The 24420-nt window shown below is 52.5% G+C and overlaps 1 protein-coding gene across 7 annotated transcripts in view; it reads right to left on the minus strand.

Moving 5' to 3' along the window:
- Nucleotides 1-24420, minus strand: part of ERI3 (ERI1 exoribonuclease family member 3) — a 1714120-nt gene that overhangs the window by 754445 nt on the left and 935255 nt on the right. The window lies entirely within an intron of this gene.

Genomic DNA, 24420 nt, shown 5'->3' on the forward strand with positions numbered 1-24420 from the left:
TATATTCAAGGTACTCATATGTAGAGTTTATAATAGTAAATCTATGCTCACCTATATGCTCTTACCCTCACAATTTTTTGGTTTTCAATATTATTCCGTGATAGTTTGCCCTCACAGTATTTTGCATTCAACATTCTGACATACAACCACGCAACCATGATCACTGCACTCGCTATTGCAGGATACATCTTCAGCTGAATAGGAAGTTCCTACTTAAAGTGTTAAACTCAAGAAGGGTCCTTTCTTTCGCAGGGTACTTTTTCAGTTGAACATGAAATCCACCTCCCACAAAGTGTTCAACTCAAGCATGGTGATTGAACTCGCACTTGCAGGTTCCTCTTCAGCTGAGCCTGAAATCCCCCACCCTAACTCCCTACTCAAGTATGGTCATTGCTTACACATTTTCGGGTGAACATGAAACCCCCCTCCTCCACCAATCAATTGTCCAACTCAAACAGGGTAATTGCTTCTCATTTGTAGGGTACCTTTTTAACAGGACATGAAATCCCCGCACCCCCACCTCAAGTGGCCAACTCAAGCATGGTCACTGGTTCACCGTTGTAGGGTACCGCTTCAGCTACACATGAAATCCCCTACAGTGTCCAATTCAAGCATGGGCAATACCCTCACATTAATTGCAGGGCACCTCTTCAGCTGAACAGCATTTTGCAGGGAACTTTACGCTGAATATTAAGTCCTCCAAGTGCCCCATGCATGGTCAACCAGCTCCCCCTTTCACATTCCGACTTTCTACTGCATGTTACTACAAGACTGAGAATGAGCCAGAACTTGTGAAACGGGACCAGTAACCTTCATGGTCAATCAATCAGTGCCTCTTATCACCCGAGAGGGTATACAGGCGCTTGCATGTCCGAGGGTTTCAGCTGAATTAGTTACTGTTAGACCAGAGGCCTTTTCACGCTCTCAGTCACTGCCACCAGCCTACCTCTTCAGTCCCTGGTCATGTAAATGAAGAGCGGAACCTGTGTTCAGTAAGGGAGTGAGCGAGGGCACTCACATGCACAGTAAGGGGGTGCCGTTCACTTATGATGCAGGCATGTATGCCTGTTACTGTTGCCCAGAGCACTATTTTAACAACTTTTCAGTCCAACCACTAGGGTGTATGTTATCTAAAAAAAATTGTTCAAGCCGAAAAGCAACATAATCACCATCAAGGTAACTTTTGCCGATTAGTGCATCATTGAAGGTTATTTGCAGCGTGTATGATGAAGGAGCTAAGGGTGTGTTATCGTACACTGCTTCTGTATTTCATCAACGTTTTCAGAACTCGATAGTGTTTCCTAGTAAATTTGCCTGCTCGCCAATGACAGCTGGGTGAGAGAGTCTTGCAGCTCCTAGCACTTCCTTCTCTTTCGAATCGCTAACTTTCTAGTGCAGTGAATCTTGCCAGCGAGGGAGGCGCCCAATGCCGCCGGGGGGCTTCCCAAGAAGAGAGGACCTCCTGTAGACCGCCGGGATCCTGCGGATGACCACTCGAGGTAACAGGCCTAGCCAGGACTGCGGCCTACACCGACGGGGCGGAGGCGGCCCGCGATCCAGGTGCCCCTTGAGGCCAGCCCTAGCAGAGACAGCAGGACAACAAGGGAGGCACCCACTGTCAACGGGGGGCCTTCTGAGAAGTCAGGAAATCCCGTAGCCCGTCAGGGTCCTGCAGGTCCCTGCCCGGGGAGCCGGGTGCGGCCAGAACTGAGGCCTGCACTGGCGGAGTGAAGAACCGGAGCCAGGTCGTGGAGCGGGAGGTCTCGGAGGACGCCTGCGACATCCCTGGAGGGGTTGGATCCTCGTCCTGCGCCCGGCAGTGGGGGCTGTGGGACTTGAGGAGCAGTGTAGGCCCACTCGGAGTGGGGGAGGATGTTGGCACCCCTCTGCCACGCTGCTGCTCCTGTTGAATGGCGAAGGGTGAGTGGAGACGCCTGGAGCTGCCCTATGGATCTAGATGGTCTGCGGACCTAGCGCGGTGCTCGCTCTCCTTGGGGCTCCGCCGCGGCTGCGCCGGTCCAGCCTCTGTGGAACCTTGGGATGCTGCGACCAGGTACCGAGAACTCCCTCTAAGTGAGCCAGGAATTTCGAGGAGGGCGCTGTGGTGAGTAGGAGCTGGTGTTGTAGGGAGCCGCAGCAGCGCGCAGCCAGAGAGACAGTCGCGGACTCTGCAAATCTTCACGGGCCTCTGAGAGGGGGCTGCTTGGGGGCACTTCTGCTGCTCGGACGACCAGGTGCGGTCCCTTTAGGCTCCTGCAATGCATAAGGACAAGATGCCTCGCTCCTCTCAGCCAAACACCATAACACAATACACCACCCAGCGGCACCCTTCACAGCGTATTACACGTCAGTCGGGACAGGACGGAGAGAGTGAGGTCCCCGACGAGCACTTCCGGGAGGAGCTGCTGAAGGCAATACAGGGGTCCCACTCGGCCCTGGAAAGGCAAATAGAAACAGTGTCCATAGATGTGAACCTCCTGAGGACGGACCTGTGAAAAGTGGCGGATAAGGTCTCAACTGCGGAGGGGAATATCGTCCAGCTGTAGGGAGAGGTGGCGTCCCTCAAAAAAACGGTCTCGCAGCTCACCGCCTCAACGGGGGCGCTGGAGCATAGGGCGGAAGATGCGGACGGGAGGGCACGCCGCAGTAACATTAGGGGTCTTGGCATTCCGGAACGCTCAGAGATGGGCGATGCGGAGTACTTTCCGAAACACTGGATCCGTACAACACTCTGCCCCACGTGACTTTCTGAAGTATTTGTAATTGAGCGCGCCCATAGGGCATTGGTCCCGCCGCCAAGGCCGGGCGCCCCGCCGCGAGCCCTCATCACTAAGATCTTGAATTACCGGGACAGGGACTGCATCCTGAGAGCGGCTAGGGAAACGGTGAACCTCACTTTTGAAAACGCTTAAGTGTCTATCTACCCGGACTACACCAACCAAGTACAGGAACAGCGGAAATCCTTCCTGGCAGTCAAGCAGAAACTTCGGGAGCTACACCTGCAGTACATGCTGCTTTACCCTGCTAAGCTTAAGGACATATCCCAGGGAAAGGCGCATTTCTTTGAAGGCCCAGAGGAGGTATGGGAGTGGCTGGAGATCAGGGGTATGCCTTCCCGCCGGGTGAACTGGGGGAGCCAGAAGTACATGGGGGACACGACCAACGAGGAGCCACCTCGGGATGAGATACTGGTCCCGGATATTCTGCAGCCCACCACAGACACTCTCCTGCCTACCACTGACACGATCCCTGAAATGGCTGGGGACTCACTGGTTGCCTCTGTGGCCCTGTCCTGAAGGCCATATCTGGTTGTGCTCTGGATGGTCCTGCAACGTGAACTTTGGCCGGCTTGCCTGGACTTATGCACGATGGGGAGAGTGTTCTCAAGATTCTTGGATTGGGAGGAAGGTGCTGTTCCTGGGGGGGTGGGAGCTCTGAAAGTTGTGTATGTTTCACCCCCTGAAGGCCCGAGCCCTGGGTTAATGTCGAGTTAGCTGGTTGTGTCCGGTGCTGGGTGGGGGGAGGGGAGTCTTCCTTTTTATCTGTTGGGTGGTTCAGCCCTGTTGGGCATATGGGGTGGCTGTGCACGTCCTGGCACCAGCAGGGGAAGAGCATATCGGCATGTTTTGTTGTTGCGAGTATATTGCTCGTGGGAGGGGGGTGGTTGGGGTTTTGGGAGGAATTGTTAAGGGGGAATGTTGCAGGCATCGTATGTATAACAGTTCGGGCACAGGATCGGGGTGGCACCAGGAGTAGAGCACTATGGCTGGGTTGGCCACGTCATCAGACTTGGGGTATAAGTTTTTAAGTTGGAATGTGAGGGGGCTAGGCACATGCACTAAGATATAGGGTCCTGTCCTTCCTTCGCAGGCATAGGGTTTCCATTGCGTGCCTCCAGGAGACACACCTTGCTGACGATGGTGCCCAAAAATTGAGGAAAAAGTGGCTGGGTCAGGTGTTCCACTATTTATTTTCCACATACACCAGGGGGGTCCTGGTATGGGTGGCACCCGGGGTCCCGTTTGCTATCCAATATGTGGAGGCGGACATACAGGGAAGATACCTGCTCCTCCGGGCACAACTGGATGGCAGGAATGTTACCATACTAAATTCATACGCACCCAACACAGACGACCCTGCCTTTTTCCAGACCCTTCAGGAGGTCCTTATCCCGGACCTGGAGGCACCGGTGCTTTGGTTCGGAGATTTTAACTGTGTCCTTGATCCCGTTCTGGCTAGGTTTCCTTCCCGAGCTGGCACAAAACCACGTATGTCAGCGAAGCTTAGGGAGGTCATGGGGAAGTGTACACCTGCTTGCCCCCCACTCACAACATGCATAGTCGATTGGATAGGATACTAGTGGTGAACGCAGTCAAATATGTCAGTTGAGGTTACGCATCAGGCTCGCTTCTTATCTGACCACTCCCCAGTGGCGTGCGTGTTGACTTGGGGGGCTCCGGTTTCCCGCCCCCGGACTTGGAGGTTGCCGGCAGATATCCTTCAGGACCAACTGGGGAAGGGGCATATAGAGACCGCTCATAACGACTACGTGGACCTCAACTGGGAGGGGGGGGAGCTTACTTTAGCCACTAGGTGGGATGCCCTGAAGGCGGTGCTCAGAGGAGCGTGCATGGGCCTCACTTATGGGGTTCGGAGACAGCTCCACCAGGACTTACGCGAGGGGGAGGATAGTCTTTTAAACTTGCAAACCTCGACGGCCCCTGATGCCTCACAGTGGGAGGAGGAACAGACTGCTTGGTCTCGCATTCATGATATTCTAGACCGACTTGACAGATACACCCTCGGCCAATATAGATAGCGCCTTCACAGAGGGGGAGCATTAAATCGTGCCTCCTTTTGTCCTGGATCCTTCGGCGGGAGCAGATCCCGGAGCAGATAGTGGCCCTGCAGGAGCCTACAGGTGGTATGGTCCACTCAGAAGTGGGCATCCTCCGAGTTCGCCATTCTCACTTACAGCTGGTATATGCCGCAGACCCCGCTGTCACCGAGACCTCTGATCTCCCTTACCCCCAGGGGTTGACCCTACAGTCCCTTCCCAAGGCGGCGCGGGACGAGTTAGATGAAGCCCTGACGCTGAGCGAGGTGCGTGCGGCATTGGGCCGCTTGCCGCGAGCTAAGTCCCCGGGGAGCGATGGGTTCCCTCCTGAATGTTATCAGGCATTTGAGGGTACACTTTCCCGCATCCTCTTGCAAGTATTTCTTGAGGGCGTTCGAACGCGAGACTCTCCCACTGAGTATGACCCGGGGGAAATGTGTATGATCCTGAAACCATGGGGGGACAAGCATGACCCTTCGGCGTATCGTCCAATCACGATGATCAACACGGACGTGAAGATCTTGACCAAGCTATTGGCCACGCGTCTCGCGCCATACATGTCCCACCTGGTCCATGCGGACTAGTGCGAGTTTATCCCAGGACGCAACACAGCCATGAACCTGCGGTGGTTGAATCACATGCTGCATGAGGTTCGTGGTAGGGAGGAGCAGATGGTTCTGGTGTCGGTCGACCTCGCTAAAGCATTTGATACAGTCGATTGGGGGTATCTACTAGAGGTCCTCCTGGCGGTGGGGTTGGGCCCCAACTTTTGTCGCTGGATTCGCATCCTATATATGGCCCTTCATGCCAGGGTGAGACTTGGAGCGGCATGACCGGAGGAGGGGAGACTGGGACGGGGTACACGCCAGGGGTGTCCCCTCTCACCGCTCCTGTTTGCCCTGGCCATAGAGCCCTTTGCTGTCGGAGTCCGTACGGAGATGGCACAGTGGGGCATTACGGTGGGAGACACATGCAGTGTCATCTCTTTATATGCAGATGACGCCTTGTTTTATTTGACAGCTCCACGAGAGGCACTGCCGAAATTGCTGCACCACCTGGATCAGTTCGGCGAGGCATCGGGACTGAAACTTAAGCGCAGCAAGTCTTTGATCTTCCCGCTTGCGGGGTTTGACTCGGTGCCACTGGAAGACTTGCCGGATCTCGGGCTGCGCTGGGAACGGGAGGCATTCCGTTATCTTGGGATCCAGGTAGCCCGACGGACTCACAGCTGCTAGTCCGGAATGTCGATCGGATACTCAAGTCCCTACAACAATCGGTGTTCTTTTGGAATTCCTTGCCGCTTTCTTTAATGGGACGGCTAGCCTTCGCCAAGATTGTAATGCTTCCCAGGACTCTATACGTCCTCCAGAAATCGCTGTGTCCTCTTCCCCGCGAGTCTTTCGCACTCTCAACATGTTGCTTACGTCCCTGCTTTGGGCGGGCCGGCGCAGCAGGGTAGCCCTCCACACTGTCGTTCGTAGCTATGAGGAGGAAGGCCTGGAGGCACCGCGCTTCGACTTATACTATTATGCGGCACAACTACAGCCTGCTGCCCGGTGGTTCGCAGACGCGGATAACTGGGAGACACGCCTCTTGGCGGGCAGAGCGAACGTACAGACACTACAGGTCGCACTGATGCAGGGAAGGGGAGCGGATGACACTCTGCCATATGTTGTGCGCCACACAGAAAGCATCTGGCAGCGGTTTGTGGAGAAGGTTTTACGGCGGGCGCCCTTCCATAAGGATCTACAGGTCTGGATACTGGCCCCTTTAGTTGCCATAGAGGAGCACATGTCCTTTCGCAACTGGCGGGAGGGAGGATGTGAGACTCTAGCTGATCTCTACCCCAACGAGTCCTTCCTGACTTATGAGCAGGCGGAGGAGACCTTCGGTCTTGGGGAGGGCAGTACCTGCACTACAAGATGTGGTGAAGGTTACCTGGCCTCAGTTCCCGGACGCACCCCCAATGACCTACACCCTAAACATTCAGGGGGCGTAGACTAATCGCTCTGCTATATACGGCTATGAAACAGGACTCCACTCCACCGGTGCCGCCATCCTGGGTGGCATGGGAGGCGGATCTAGCTGCTACACTGGAACAGGGACAGCGGAAGCTAATAGGGTCCCTCACGCGCAAGTTATCGTGCAAAGCACGGTTCAAATTGATACACTTTAATTTCCTGCACCGCACCTATCTGTCTCCGATATCGTTGAAGCGTATCTCTGGGAACAGGGGGGACAGCTGCCCTGGATGTAGTGCAAGGGGAGCGGGGCTTCCTGCATTTAGCCTGGGACTGCCCTTTGATCAGGAGTTTCTGGGCGGGGGTGGTAGATCGCATAGTCACCACTACAGGCCTTCTGATAGCAATGAATCCCTTACATTGTTTACTGGCGTTAGTTCCTAAGCCCAAGAGAAGGAAACTTTCCTATAAACTACTGCAATTAATGTTGGTACTTGCCAGGCGTAGAGTGGCGATTACTTGGATGGGACAGAGGGTCCCAGAGGTGCCCATCTGGCTTAAAGATGTGAGAGAATGGTCCCTGGCCGAGGAAACTCATATGCAACTCACTCGGAGGGACGAGAAACTGCAGGACGATTTACTTGCCTCGGGACTGGCGGAGAGGGAGCGGCCTTCCCTAAGCGAGTCTGATGGGGCAAGTGACAAATTGTTCTCGCCAGTGGGGTCGGGGTCTGATGGGGAGGGAGGGGGGGACTGCTAGAGCATATTTATTACAGGGAGTTGGGCGGTGCTCAGCTGCTTCCTCATGATGTTATTTATTTGTCTGCTATTCTGTTAATCCCCGTGCGTCCTACCTATCTAGGTGATACCTGTGTCCTCAAGTGCCATAATGAGGTTGTCAAGCTGAGTACATGTGTTGTAACGATGCCAATTGAGGGGGTTCTTTGTATATGTTACATAACTGAAAAATAATGTTTAAAAAAAGAATATCACCGGCCCATGTCCTGGAAAATGGACAACAATTTTCATGGCTTGCCGTGGGGAGAGAGGCCATGCAAAATCAAGAAACAACAGTCTATGATCCATAACTGCTGATGCTGATTCCTGTCTCTACACTGCAGAGCAGGGGATGGCATTCTCAAACTGCTTGGTAATGTTTAACCAAATATATCAAAGAGTTCCATGAACAGCAGGCGTTAATCTCCATGTCGGCCCAAACTCTTCCCTGGCTGTCCCAGTGCATACCACCTCTTTGACCATGTGTGCCACCCAGTCGCGGCCGGCATGACTTGGAGAGGGGAGGTTTATTTATTTTTTTAAATAAAAAGTTAACTTACCTTCGCCGGCCCAGTTCCGCGCAATCTCTGCTTCTCTCCTGAACAGTAAGCAGGCAGCCACCCTCCCCTAAGCCAATCACAAGGCTGCAATGGCTGCATTGTGATAGGTCGGGACGCCAACCAGCCAGGCATCTACGGGGAGCCCATTTTTGGAGAAAAGATAGAGTGTGCTTGACTAGTTTGGAAGGCCCAAGAGGGCAAACCAAGGAGTCAACGCCCTCAGCAGTGGGCAAGCCACTGCTCCCCTGCCCTAGAGCAGACCTACCCACCCCCGCCCGCCCCAACCAAACCCTTCTGTTTTCTCGCAGTGCGAGAAGCAGAAAGATAAAATGGTCTTTATACTACAATTTTATGTTTCTGCTTCTCGCACTGCGAGAAAGCAGTGGGGTGACACTCCTCCGCCCCTGGTGCCACCGCCGGCTACCCAACCACCCGTCAGCTAACGTTCCTGCTCGCTTAGCTCCATCCATTGGCCCCATCCTTGCAAATAGGCTCTTTTAAAGCAATTGTTTGCATAAAGTTGCAGTACATCTACTTGGTCTGAATAACATGTCTGACCCTGACAGAGTGTCATGGTGTGACCTTCCCAAGAACCGTTTGAAAAAATATGTATCAAACTGTAAGCACAATTTGGGTAGAAATGATAATAAAATCCACATTTGACACAGGCAGTTCCGACAATACACATTCAAATGACCTGATATGTTACATGACTTCTTTCTTCATTCCACATTTTCTTTACTTTAATTTTCCATTCTGTCCATTCAAAGTAGATTTCAGTTTTGCATTATCACTAAGAATCTGTTGCATAGGAGCAAGATGAAAAAATACAATATCATACAAATTCCTAATCACAGGACGTAAATAGCACAGCTACAGCTTTTAAAGGACTACAGATCAGATCTATCACTCAAGTAAAGGAGACTTGAAGGCATTATTCATACAAGCTAGGGAATTCAGTTCCTCTCCTCAAAAAATGTTAAGGTGGAAAAATCTCCTATGTCCTGACATACCTGCTATTTGCTTGGTGCCAAAAGATCACTATCTTTTACGTCTAGTGACACATGAGCTACTGTCACAAATGGGTAGATTCGGCCTTGCATGCCCATGTATCAGCATTTTATGCCATGGGTGCCTAGATTTCCCACCCTTATGCCACAGTAAACACTATAATTTAGACACAATCATGCCACACACATCAACCGGGGTACATAGCCACGGAGAGGGAAAGTGCAAAAAAATGGGGAAGCAACCTCAGCCCACGTCTGAGAGATTGGATGGCGGGGACATGGAAACATGCAGAGTAAGAGCGATGATGGTGTACTGGAGGGGGAGGGGGTACCCCCATAAATACAATAAAATATGGGGGATGGGGTCTACAGAGATCTAAGCAAAACGGACAACGGGGAGTACAGTGGCATACCCAGAAAGTCCTGATGTTCTCAACTGGGCAGCGGGCCCTAGTCCGAGACACTGGCAAATGAAACGAGAACTTGTAGAACTGTTGCACCGAAGTAAACTACCATGTGTACTACTGGGCATGAAGGGGGAGGGTACCAGATTTCTCTACTGTGGATGCTCAGAACGTTACTTATGTCGGTTTATGTCGCCCAAGGGCAGCCCCATCATGCCCAGGATGCCAGTGTATAATAGACATACAGTCATAGTTTGAGAAATGAATATATACTCCATCATGGGACTGTCGAGAAGTTAAGCAGAAGACCAGGCCATCTTTGTATTGTGCAGCATGTGACATACTGTGGTGTTAAAGCGGCCAATGTGAGTGTATTAGCACGAACGAATGCGGTTCAACAATAAAGGATCCATCCACAGAATCCTACATTGACTCTCACAAAGCTGCAGGAGTATGTGCCTACATTGGCAGCCATGTTCCTGCTGTGCTAAACAATGCCGAAAATCCATTCTTAGGGGAGGGATTCAATGTATATTCTCCAATACTTCCCCACATACACAGCAGCAAGCACTTTATGTGTCCGCCCATCCGACTTTGGAGCTGTAGAACTGGTAATGGGAACAGGCCAAACTACCATCTCTGTATGCATTAGTATGTATTGAAAAAATGGACATCACTGTTACATATCATATCTGGGTTAAAAGAAGAATCCTAGTAAATTACTACTACACTGGAGTAAAATATGTTGCACTGCTAGACCTGGCACCCTTGGCATGGTTTATTCTCTAACTTTTTGCCTTCAGACCTACTGCTTTGTGGAATTCCTTTTTGCTGGCGTTCGGGCTCTGTGCACTTTACCATTGTTAACCAGTGCTACAGTGCCTGCACTCTCACCTTAAAACATGGTGGAATTTGCTTATACCCAATTGGCATTTTTTTTTAAAAAACATATGTTTATTGTAGCGAAGTCATAGAAAAGAAAGGCACAGAGCATAACGACATTAACACTATTGATATGCGATCAATAAGAATATGCAATTCCACCGGCACTACACAGCCATATATGGCCCACATCCCGGAGGCTGGGCGGCGTAGGATCAGAGCATGGTCATAAGCAGAGAATTTTGCGGGCGTGCTCCAAAGATATGAAGCCTATTAGTATCTTCGCCATTATTGTCATTATACATTTTTATAATACTAAACAGTTCAATAACAACTATTAACCCCTCGAATGGCATCGCTAGTACTGATTCAATAGAGTAGGACATTTGTGTGCGGGCCAGGTATGGTCCAGTCAATTGACGGCGGTATATACCTATGGGAATCACATCAATATACATACATACATATCAAGGGATCGTAGCGTGGCAACGTGGGACACCTACACTGTCTCACGGCCCTCCTCTCCGGCACACTCCCCTCCACAGTCAGACTCCGAGGCGTCAGAAGAAAACAACTCAGCACTGGTGGCATCAGAGTCATCCTCCGCCAGCCCCTCCATACACAACGTCCTCCAGGCAAGCAAATCATCCTGCAACTTGTCGTCCTTGCGGGTGTGCCGCATATGAGTCTCCTCCGCCAAGGCCCACTCTCTCGCATCCCTCAGCCACATGGGAATCTCAGGCGCCCTCTGACCCATCCAAGTGATGGCCACTCGTCTCCTCGCCAACACTAGCAGGAGTTGCAGGAATTTATACGATAGTCTCCTTCTTTTGGGTCTGGGCACAAACGCAAGAACGATACATAAAGGGGGGTGGTGATGGACAGAGTATCTGAATTAAGCAGAACACTCCTACCCAGTCAAAAGAACAGGGCTTGATCCATCGCCGTTTTTTAGCTCACTGCACCATCCCAGTTCAGAACCTGGCTACATGCAAATTAGTCTGTCCCTGGCCCAGTGCATCATGGGAACAGGGCAGACCAAACTACCAAGCCAATTCTTTACTGGAAAGGAAACAAGCTTCCGCAAGAAGACATTGGAGTGGGTCCAGCAGAAGCTGAAGGTGGGTAGCCTGAACAACATACCTCACCACCTTGCGCCAGAAATCCTGAACAAGAGGACACTCCCACGCCAAATGCAGGAAGCCCACCCTCCCCATTCCACATCTAGGACAATTGTGGCGTCTATCCGCCGATATACGATGGAGGGAGACCGGTGTCATATATGTGCTGTGGACAAAATTAAAGTGGATAAGTTTAAAACGAGCATTACAGGAGACCTTATGGGTCAACAGCCCAATCCGCTTTCTCTGTGCAGGCTCCAATTCCACCCCTAGGTCAGCCTCCCATGCCCCCCAGGCCGGGGCCAACGGGGGGAGTCGAATCCCGACGCATAGCGGAGTAGAGGAGGGAAATCAGGCGTTTGCCTCTCCCACAGGACATGATGACGTCAAGGGTATTGGTGAGCGGAGGTGCCTCTGGGAATTGGGGCCACGTTATCCTGGCCACCTCTTGAAGGCTACCGTAGTGAAGGTATTGTCCCTCACTTTGGTCAAAGGACTCCCTGGCACCCTCAAAGGACACAAAGGAGTCGTTCGGGTAGAGGTCCGCGAGAGTCGCACAACCACCAGACCGCCACTCCCGAAAGGACATGTCTTCCTCCAAGCGGAGTATCGGGACCAGGAACCAAACTGGGAGCTCTCTATGGAATGGTGCTCGTAGCAGTACCTTTTCAACAAAGCGCTGCCAAATATTAGCTGTATGACGCACCACGAAAGGTAAGGTGGTGTCGGCTCCGCGACCTTGCCTCAGGGCCTCTTGCAGGGCCCGATCAGTTGCTGCACCAGCCAGCAGTGCCAGTTCCCAATTCTCTCCTTCAGCGAACCATCTGGCGGCCGGAAGAAGCTGCGCCGCGTAATAGTATAAGTCAAACCTCGGGGCTTCGAGGCCACCTTCATCCCAACATCTCGTCACTGTGCGCAGGGCGACTCTGCTGCGTCCACCCGCCCAAAGGAGTGAGGTGAGGAGAGAGTTCAATGTGCGGGAACACTCCGGGAGGTAACGGACATAGGGAGTTCTGCAAAACATATAGGACCCTAGGGAGCATCACCATTTTGGCAATTGCCAAGCGCCCCATGAGAGAGAGGGGGAGTGTGTTCCAAAAGGTAACAGATTTGCGGAGTGCTGTGAGTATTCGGTCGACGTTGTAGGTCAGCAGGGTCTCCGTAGATGTAGCCACCTGGATGCCCAAATACCGGAAAGCCGCGCGCTCGTACCGGAGTCCCAAATGTTGAAGCTCCGCGCCCGGATCTGGGACAGCATCCGTCAGTGGGAAAACTAGGGATTTGGCAATATTTATACGCAACCCAGATGCTGCGCCAAATTGGTCCAAGAGTCGCAACAGTGCGGGGAGGGCCTCGGCGGGGGAGGTCAAATAAAAAAGTGCATCATCCGCATAGAGGGAGACCACATTGGTAGTGTCATGCACCACAATTCCCCAAGCCCGTAGGTCAGTGCGGGCGGGAACAGCAAGGGGCTCAATCGCAAGAGCAAATAGGAGAGGGGAGAGGGGGCAGCCCTGTCGGGTGCCTCTCCCCAGTGACCACTCCGCCGAGCGGGCTGATCCCAACCGTACCCTGGCGCAGGGCGCCTTGTAAAGCACCCGGATCCAGTCTCGAAATCGAGGTCCGAACCCCATTTTCTGGAGTACCTGCAACAGATATCCCCAGTGCACCGTATCAAAGGCCTTAGCCAAATCAATTGAGACCAACACGTGAGGACCCTCCCGTCCCTGCACCTCGTGCAGTATATGATTGAGACGACGCAAATTCATCGCCTTGTTACGACCCGGGATGAATCCACACTGGTCAGGGTGGACTAGGCGTGTCATGAGTGGGTCAAGGCGTGTGGCCAATAACTTAGTGAGGATTTTCGCAACCGTATTTAGCAACGTGATAGGACGATATGCCGCGGGATCAGTGTTGTCATCGCCAAGCTTCAGGATCATGCACACTTCTCCTTGAGTCATGGTAGGCGGAAGGGTGCCAGCGTGCAGAGCCTCATTGTAGACCTGCAAGAGGAGGGGGGTCAGGACATTCCCAAAGGACTGATAGAACTCAGCCGGATACCCATCACCCCCAGGGGTCTTAGAGCAGGGGAGGGCAGCAATCGCCGCAGTAATCTCACCTAGTGTCAGATCCGCGTCAAGTTCCTTCACTGCTGCCTCCGGCAACGTCTGGAGTTGGAGGCCTTCAAGATACGACTGACCGACATCCTCCGATATCAACGGGTCAGCTTCATAGATAGTCTGCAAATGGTCACGAAGAACCTCAAGAACATCAGCCTCAGAGTGGACCATAATGCCAGTGGAGTTCCGTAGGGCAACAATCCTCTCAGGTGCGAATTCTCGCCGCAGTATCCAGGCCAACAAGCGGCCGGATTTATCCCCCTCACGATGGAGACGCTGTCTGTACTGGCCCAGCGTAAATTTGTCAAGTCGTGTAAGTATGTCATGGATCGATACCAAGGCCTCCCTCTCCGTCTGATGATCCAGTTCTTCCGGATCAGCACAAGACTGGGCGCGTTGAAGCACCAGCTCCGCACCCTGCAATTCAGACAACAATTGTTTCCGGACCCCATAGGAGAGGCCCATACACGCGCCACGGCCTTTAATGCCTCCCACTTGGTGGAGTAGGTTAAGTCATCCCCCCCCCAGTTGAGGTCCAAATAACCGGACAGTGACTCCGCTACATGCTCTCTAGCCACTGGATCCTGTAGCAAGTCAACCGGCAACCTCCACGTTCGCGGACGCGCGGCACGATCAGGCCACTTCGCCACACACGTCACCGGAGCGTGATCCGACAGGTATCGAGCCTGATGAGTAACCGACAAGGTAAGGGAGGTGGTGAGGTTTGCTGCAAGTATGCGGTCTAGCCTACTATGCGTACCGTGGGTCGGGGTGTAGCACGTATAGATCTTCTGGGTGGGGTGGCAAGTACGCCACACGTCGTGCGCCCCAAGATTGTGCATCACTTCCCGCAGACGCGCCGTCATACGGGGCTTGGTGCCCGCTCTGGGTGGATGACGGTCCAGGTCATGGTTCAGTACGCAATTGAAATCCCCAAACCAGAGGAGGGGCGCATCCAAAATCGGAACCAAAAGATCCTGAATCTGAGAGAAGAAGGTCGGGTCATCAGTATTCGGGGCATACGTGTTAAGGAGCAAGAATTCCTTGTCGTCCAGCCTAAGCCTCACTAATAAATACCTGCCTTCCACATCCGCATCAATATATTGTACAGCACAGGGTATCCCCGGGGCCACCCAAATAAGGACCCCCCTAGCGTACGTAGAGAACGAGGAATGAAAGATCTGGCCTCTCCATTTCCTAGACAATCGCTGTGCGCCATCATCGTCTAGATGGGTCTCCTGCAAGCAGGCAACCGAGACCCCATGACGTTTAAGAAAGGTGAGGACTCTGTGCCTTTTGGTGCAGGTGCCCAGACCACGCACATTCCACGTTAAAAACTTGAAACCCATGGCCTATAAGTACGCCCAAGCGGGCCATAGCGTATGTGCAACGCGAACCGGACCCCCCCCGGCCCCCACTACGTGTAAAATTGGAGGTATAGCCCAAAAATCGAGCCCCCCACAAGTCTGAATCAGTGTGTACATGATGCCAATGCAACTTCTGTCATGAACCCCACCCCACCAACATCCCCAAAACACAAAACTTTTGCAAAATCCCCACTCCCACCCCCTAGCAATAGGACAGCAACACAGAACAACGCCACCCCGCCCTTCCCCCGCCAGTGCCAGGACGTGCACAGCCACCCCATACAGCCCAATCAACCCACACTCACACACACCAAGTCAACCCCCCCACCCTCCCTCCCAGCTCCCCGAAAGACCCAACAAACCCCAGAAAGTAATACCCGGGCATGTCTCCTCAATTCTACCGGCAGTGGGGGTATGACAACACTCAGAACAAGGCCTGGCCCCCACACCCCTCCCCCACTCCCCAGAACACCAGGGCGCCAGTCATTTAGCATGGTCCAACAGCCAGGAAAGCCCCAGTTACAAGCACTGGGAGCAGTAACCCAGCACAATGTCAGCAGATGGCACCCAATCAAAGGACATCCGTACAAGTAGGTACTTCAAGGGCAAAGCCAATGAGCAGAAGAGGCAAAAACAAAGGAAAAGTTATTCCAACCTCGGTTCAGTCAGGGCCGTCTCCGGGACCACCGGAGCCTCAGAGTCCGTGCTCAGGGACATCTCTTGTAAGGTGTCCGGTACCAAGACATCGCCAGGAGCAGGGGCCTCGGGCGACCCCGAATCCGCTCTCACCGGCGAGGATTCCATATGGATAGCCCCATCCGCCCCCACTGTGGGTTGAGATTCAGGAGAACCCCGGGACCTAGATCGGCGCCTTCTCCTACCTCGGCGTCTCCTCTGTGGTCTGGTCCCCCAAGTCTCACGCGGGCCACCTCGTTCACCTGGGGGCAAATCGTCTCCTCTGATCTCCAGCCATTCCCACACCTCCGCTGGCGTCTCAAAGAAGTGCACCCGGCCTTGGGACAGTACTTTAAGTTTGGCAGGATATAAAAGCATATATTGAAGCTGCATTTCACGTAGCTTTTGTTTAACCCCCAAGTAGGATTTTCTCTGCTCCTGCACTTGTTGGGTATAGTCAGGATAGATCGACACTCGACTGTTCTCAATCATGAGGGACTCAGATTCCCTTGCAGCTTTAAGGATGCAATCACGATCTTAGTAATTAAGGATCTTCGCGATGAGGGCTCTGGGAGACTCACCCGGTAGTGGAGGGGGCACGAGAGCCCTTTGCGCTCGCTCCACTACAAAGACGCTGGACAATCCAGTCGGACACAGGTGTGCACGGATCCATGTTTCCAGGAAGCGTTCAGGGTTCCCCACCTCCAGTCGCTCCGGAACCCCCAGGACCCTGATATTGCTCCGGCGCGCCCTCCCTTCCGCGTCCTCAGCCCGCCGTTCCAAAGCACGGGTAGTAGAGGTAAGTTGGGCAAGCGATTTCTGTAAAGAAGCAACCTCTCTCTGCAACTGAGTGATGTTGCCCTCCGCATCCGACACCTTATCTGCCACTTTGCGAAGGTCTGTCCGCAGCAAGTTGACATCAATAGAGACCGTCTCTATCTGGCGCTCCAGGGCAGAGTGGGATCCCTGAATGGCCTTAAGGATTTCAGCCCTGGATGGCTCTGCAGCCCCTTCTCCGCCATCTTCAGCCCCCGACTGGCGCGTGATCCTCTGCGGCGGGAGGCGCGGGGTAGTATACTGTACGATCGTGTTCGGTTGGGAGGCCATCGAGGAACGGCCTGAGCGGGCCGCCATGCCGGCGATTGCAGCGCCAAGCGGCGCGTTCCAAGGCGTTTATTCTTGACCCCAGTGGCTCGGGAGGAACCCCTCAACCAAGTTCGGAACAAGAGCTATAGAAGGCACGAAATCCCAGCCGGGCTCACAGGCAACGCGGTGCAGGTAGCTCCTAAGAGAGAGCAGGCGGTCAAGCAAGCAGGGCAGGACGAAGACAACTCGGTCGCGTCCCCTCACAACCTCAGCAGTACAAAGGAGTCCAGGGTCCGGCACCGCCTCGAGGGAGCGAGGATCAGGACAGGCGGCAGTGCGGTCTCAGTCACTCCCTCACAGTGACCCCCACCTCCAGGCAGCAGCCGGGAGTCAGCAAGCCTCAGGAATCGCCCCCCCCCCCCCAAAGGGGTCCACAGTCGCAGGCACCGGCCGAGGGATAGGCGCATCCCGCCACACTACTCCACCGTCTCCCCTAGGAACAGTCAAAATGGCGGCCGTGTGGGGGAGGGGGCGAGGGACCACCGCAGTCAGAGGATCGCCAGTGTTCGTGCCCCCCCAAAGGCAGTATGATAAGTGAAGCCGGAATCGAATCAGGGGGGGCCGAGGGAAGCAGGCACTCAGTTGCTGCGGGTCCCCGAAGGAGGATCAGGCCAGATCGGGCACCGAGTCAAGCGGGACCCCTACTCCAACCGGAGCCACCGGTAAGTTTCAGGGCAGCAGTACTCACGCCCTCCGCCACCGATTGCAGGCTCTCTGGCGGTGCTCCAAGTAATCTCCGGCTGCAGCAGCGTCTGGGGCGGAGCTCCGCCTCGAGAGCGCAGCCAAAATGGACGGCACCTCCACCTCGCCGTCACTAGCACTCCGGTCCCCGAGGTGCAAAGCCGCCACTTCCCGCCGTCTCAGACCACCTCCGGGGGACTCGGATAGGACGCTGGGGCTCGTCAGGGGTCCGGCCAGCCCGACAGCGTCAGGCAGAGCGCCCGCAGTCCGGTGTCTCCGTACAGGCCCAGTCCAGGGCGTCTCGTAATGCAGGACACCGGCGCCACCCCCGGCAGAGTCCTCGCCTCCGACCACGAAGGATTCCGGGACCACTTCTCCGGCGCAATGGCCTCAGTCGGGTCAGGGCGGGTTCCGACACAGATCACAGAACGCGGGACCGCCCGGGCAGGAGTTTACACAGGATTTCGCTGGTCTTCGGGACGGAGCTGGAGGAGCTCACGTCCTGTCGGCCATGCTGCTTGGCCACGCCCCCCCAATTGGCATTTTTAATTTACGTGCAAGTCCCTAGTAAAGTTGCACTACCTGTGTCCATGGCTCGCAAATTAAATGCTATTAGTGGGCCTGCAGCCCTGATTGTGCCACCCACTTAAGAAGCACATTAAACATTTTTAGGTCGAGCCTGTCCCATTCCGCAGGAATGGATAGGATCGAATTCATGTCGGCAAAATCCTCTTCAAACTAAGGGGTTTCAGCCCGGCGTTTTCTTGCAGTTCACGTGAACATGCACGAGCATTCACGGCCAGGGCTTCTCCTCCCCTAGCAGCACTCCTCCCACACCAGCAACTCCCCCCTCCCACACCAGCACCTCCCCTCTCTCTCCCCGCAAACACAGCCTTGCCGTAGCAGCACTCCTCCCACACCAGCACCTCCCCCCTCTCACACCAGTACCTCCCCTCTCTCTCCCCGCAAACACAGCCTTCCTTTCATTTCTCCTCCCCCTCCCCAGCCAGCTTCCCCCAGGCCGTGTTCCCTCAGATATGCTATTGCATATCGTTTGCTACCTCTTGTATTTTGTTGCTCTTGATACTTGCACAACTGTCACTATTGTCTCATGTAACGTAACGTTTGCTTTTGTAACATGCTCACTTGTAATTTTGGCTTCATGTATCTAAAAACGCCTCCCTCGCGCTCCTTTCTCCCTCTCTCCCGCTGCCTAGTCCTCCCACCCCCTCCCTCTCTAGCGCGCGCTCCACTCGCATCTGCCTGCTGCTCCCCCGGCCACCCCCCCCACTCCCCCAGCAATTCACACACAGCAATTCACACACGCAACGCCACTCACACACGCAACGCCACTCACACACGCAACGCCACTCACACACGCAACGCCACTCACACACGCAACGCCACTCACACACGCAACGCCACTCACACACGCAACGCCACTCATCATATTGCAAAACTAAATACTTATAAGGTCCCACAAGCGAGACCTATTGGCAATGCCAATGCTTGTTTAGGCCTGCCATTGCAGCCTGTGTGTTTAGTTTTAAACTGCCATGTCACCACTCACACACGCCACTCACACACGCAACGCCACTCACACACGCAACGCCACTCACCCACGCAACGCCACTCACCCACGCAACCCCACTCACCCACGCAACCCCACTCACCCACGCAACCCCACTCACACACGCAACCCCACTCACACACGCAACGCCACTCACACACGCAACGCCACTCACACACGCAACGCCACTCACACACGCAACGCCACTCATCATATTGCAAAACTAAATACTTATAAGGTCCCACAAGCGAGACCTATTGGCAATGCCAATGCTTGTTTAGGCCTGCCATTGCAGCCTGTGTGTTTAGTTTTAAACTGCCATGTCAACCGGGCAAACTAAACCTATTGCCAGGCCCAAACCTTCCTTTTTAATACAAATTAGTCACCCCTAGGGTAGGTCCTGGACAGCCCAGTTGGCAGGGTGCAATGTACTTAATGGAGAGGACATATACTTTTGTGTTTTACATGCCCTGGTATTGAAAAACTTTTAAATTCGATTTTTACTACTGCAAAGCCTAGCTCTCTCATAGGAGAACATTGGAGTTACCTTATCACAGTTTATAAGTGCAATTTCCAAATACGAACAGGTAACAAGCTCATGTTTGGTGTCTTTGAAAGTGTAATGAGAAATTGAACTGATGGTTAAGTCAGATTTTAAATAATTTTAAAAATGCCACTTTTAGAAAGTTGGCACTTTCTTGCCTTAGCCATTTAGTGCATGCAGCTTGTCTCTAGGTCACATGACAGGGTGTAGCTGACAGTTGGGTGTTGTGTATTTCTCCTAGAGAGTCGCACGCAATGGGGAGCTCATGTGTGATTGGATGGCCCATCACTGGCAGGTTGGGAGGGAGGAGCTGGGCTGAGCCCCACTTACACTTGAAAAGGTGTGTCCTGCCTCCACACAAAGGGCTGCAAGTCCCTGTAGTTTGTCTGGACCCAGGAGCAGGAAGAAAGGCCACCTGTGTATTTCAAAGGCATGCCTCTAGAAGCGGTACAAAAGGGGGTGGTGATGGACGGAGCATCTGAACCAATCAAACACTCACACCCAGTCAAAAGATCTGGGTTTAATCCATCACCGTTCTTTAGCCCACTCTGGCACCCCAGTTCAGACATGGCCATATGCAAATCAGTCTGACCCTGTGCCTCATGGGAACAGTCCAGCCCGAACTGCCAAGCCATGCCTTCCCTGGACCGGAAACAAGCTTCCGAGGACCGGTTTCTGGCATTTGTCAGCCCGAGTGGGATGGGTATGCTCAGACGTTAGTCCCATGCTCTCCACACCACTGGAGTCAAGCTATCCTGGCTGAAGACGGCTGATAGCCAGAAACCGGTCCTAGGATGCTTGATTCTGGTCCAGGAAAGACATGGCTTGGCAGTTCGGGCTGGACTGTTCCCATTAGGCACTGGGTCAAGACTGATTTGTATATCGCCATGTCTGAACTGGGGTGGTGTGGAGTGCAAAAAAACGATGGATTTAGGCCCAGATCTCTGTACTGGGGTGAATGTATGACATTGTTCTGTATTCTGTCTATCAACTGTTGGTTTTGCATTTGTCACCCCGAGTGGGATGGGTATGCTCAGACGTGAGTCCCATGCTCTCCACACCACTGGAGTCAAGCTATTCTGGCTGAAGACGGCTGATAGTCAGAAACCGGTCCTAGGCTGCTTGATGCTGGTCCAGGAAAGACATGGCTTGGCAGTTCGGGCTGGACTGTTCCCATTAGGCACAGGGTCAAGACTGATTTGTATATGGCCATGTCTGAACTGGGGTGGTGTGGAGTGCAAAAAAACGATGGATTTAGGCGCTGATCTCTGTACTGGGGTGAATGTATGACATTGTTCTGCATTCTGTCCATCAACTGTTGGTTATGCCTCTAGAAGCTTCTCTCCACTTCACAGGCACAACCGGTCATTAATCGTGGGCCTCAGCTACCACCACTTCTGTACATTTCTGGATCTGTAGATATTCTGCTCGGATAAAGGATTGCTATGCTGCTGAAAGGACTGCCACTCTACTGGACTGCTGCTCGAAAGGACAGCTGTCCAGCTGTGCTGGCCTGCTGCCCTCTTGCCTAGGTGAGAAGGACTGAACCTGGATCTCTTGAACCTCAAACCCAGAGTAACTCCAAGTGCTTCTTGGCTGGCCTCCTAAGCTGAAGCCTCAGGGACACAACAGGCTTCCAACAACCTTGCACCTGCACCTCCACTCTACCCTGCCAAGTGGAGCCAGCCCTGGCCTGGACCCTTGAAAGTGGGCTAACGGTGCTCTGTCAGCCTCTGTGGATCCAGCAGAACTGACACATCTCCTCAGCTGCGTAGCACAAACAGGGTACTGCTACGCGGATTGGACCAGTCGCTAAGACCCGCATTGCATTCGCAACCCCATCAGAACTGCTGCGGCACAGTGCATCCTCCGTGCAGGCCCTCACATCCCTCATCGCAGCAGCCTCGACAACAGACTCCGCACTGCAGTCTCACAGCTATTCGGAACTGAAGCATCGCCCAACTGCGCGTCACATCCCTGATACCGGACTTTGCATCGCAAGCCCCGTCAACGGGATCCTTGACAAAGACCCTCGCATCACAGCCTTGTCAAATCTCAGATCCGATGCATCGCTTTAGCTGCACAACGCATCTTCGACGCAGATCCTCAATGCGCTCTGCAAACCAGGATTTAAGGTACTCTGCTCAGCGTGCCTAAGTTGGTCCCCGTAGCTGGCCACGCTCCGCTGCAGTCAGATTGAACTTGTGACTTTATCCTGTTTCGGCACGACCAGATAAGAACAGTTTGCTCTGTGCTTTTTGGCGCTATTTTCACTAAAACCTTTTAAATTGCATGTCTCTGGTTCTAGTGATTGGATTGTAGTAGTTTTGTTTTTGGTCTTGTTTTATTTAGTAAAGAAAGTTCTATTTTTCTAACTTGGAATGGGATCTTTTTTCTTTTGTGTTTTCACTTTATTACTGTTTGAAGTGCTGCACAAATATTTTTACATATTTCCTCAAAGTCCAGCCTGACTGCTCTGTGCCAAGCTACCAAAGGGTTGAGCACAGGTTACTTTAGGGTTGGCCTTTACCTCACCCTGAAAAGGATTGCGATTGCTGCTTGACCAGGGTTCACCCTCCAGTCAACCAACAACCCAATTTCTTACAACAGTCATAACTCCTTTGCTCATTCTCTCTATTCTTAGCTGCAGAAGAAACACACAAAGGGCGATCCATGTAGTGCAAACATCCCTTGTGGTTGAGGTTAAGCAAAAAATGGGCACTGTACCCGGGAATATCACTTGTAGCTACGATTAAGGAGAGATGTGCACGACCAATAATTATGTCAAAGATTAAGAGGAGGTAGGCACTAAATCTAAATCCGGTATTTGTAAAACATGAACTACTCACCCCCAAGGGTCTCAATGTGCTAGGAGCCGTGGAGGAGATTAAGTGAGCAATTGCCCAAAGTCACATGGTGCTGAGCTGTCGCCGTGCAGGGATAGAACCTTGAGCCCTGCGCTCCAGAGTCAGCCACTCTGGTCGCTGCACCACACCATCCTCGGCCAGATCTTCACTTGTATCTGAGATTAACAAGAAATGGGAGCTGCACTCCCTGAGGATTTCTTGTATCTGAGATCAAGAAGGGATGTGCACTGCATTTCCATGATGTTTAATTGTGTTTGAGATCAAGAAGAGACAGGCACAGAATCCCCCTGACCCTCACTTTTGTCAGAGATTAATAAGAAATTGGCACGGAACCCCATGACCATGGCTTGCATCTGAGATTAAGAGAGGATAGACACTGCACCTCTGACCAAACCTTCACTTGTATCTGAGATGAAGGAAAAATGTGAGGGTCATTCCCTGACCATCGCTTGTATCTGAGTTTAAGATGACATTGGCACTGCCACCCCATAAGTTTTACTTATGTCTGAGATTAAGTAGAATGGCGACTGCACCTCCAGACCATAATTTATGTCTGAGATTAAGAGACAGGCACTGCAATCTGAACCAGACTTCACGTGTCTCAGAGATTAAGAAGAGGTAAGTACTGCATCTTCTGACCATCAGTTGTGCCAGAACTTAAGGGGATGGGCCCTGGGCCCCTTGTCCAGACCATCACTTGTGTCTGAGTTTAAGAAGAGATGAGCACTACACCTCCTGACCATCACCTGTGTCTGAGATTAAGACGGGATGGGAAAATCACCCCGCACTTGTGTTAGGTAAAGACAGTAAGGAGGAGGCTGATCATCAGATTTTCCTTTGGAGCTGTGAGGTAAAAGACTGACATTTCAGCTCCTCCGGTCTCCCATTGCACTTCACGGAAAATAAACTACTGACACCTCCAGTCCCCTCTTGACTGTCAGAGAGGAACAGACAGCCTATGGTGCACCCTCAAACAACGGAGCTTCCATAACGCGCTTTATATACTTACTGCTGTGGTCTAACCTGGGAAACAAGCAACCCCTCAGTAGAAAAGGTCCATGGGAATAATTCGGACATGTGTGGCAGCCCACCCGACACAGTGAGGGCAGGCTCTACTACTCCCACTACCAACAACCATCTCCTGTAGGAGACCAGGAGCAGCAGCAGGACTCGGAAAGATCCACACCAGAGGTAAACTTGTAGTTGAGTTCAAGAAATTGACAGCTAGTGGTACTCTTCTGAGAAGGGATCCTAGAGCCCAGTTCACTGCAGCCCTGTGTTATGAGTTTGAAACAGACTTTAATAGTTCATACAGCCAACGAATAAGAGTCAAATATCTATGATGGGCTAGTCTTAGTTTCATCTTTGCAAATCTTACAATTTTGCAAAATAATGTCCTACAGTATGTTCAAATATGAATTTGGTCTTCGGCTCTCAGCTGCTGTTGTTTAACCTGAAAATGGTATCAGGTCCCTATGCTTCTAGTGCAAAATCGTGTGTTTGTATAAAGTGCTTTATAGAAGCAGCACGTGAAATAGTAAGAGATGGACACAACTTTGCCATAACGCTCAAAGGAAGGGAGCAGTGTCCAGATGACTGCCCGGTACTACAGTGAAGTCTATGATTGATTCAAGAGAAGCAGAAGTGGGAAGAGGTTGTGTCCAGCCCAACATCTAAAACAGGGCAAGCCTACCGTGGGTAGTGAAAAAATAAAACGCGGGTGAATATAAGAATGAGGACAAGAAAAAGATATCATGAAATAGGAGACAGAATCAAGAGAAGGCAGAAAGTGACTGAAGGAAAACAATGGAGTGACTTATGAAATGAAAATAAATAATAAGGGTGTAGAAATAACAATCACTGACAAAGCCAATAGGCCTCTTTTTTTTTCTACC

Source organism: Lissotriton helveticus, chromosome 1_2, assembly GCF_964261635.1.
Source record: "Lissotriton helveticus chromosome 1_2, aLisHel1.1, whole genome shotgun sequence".
NCBI lineage: Eukaryota > Metazoa > Chordata > Amphibia > Caudata > Salamandridae > Lissotriton > Lissotriton helveticus.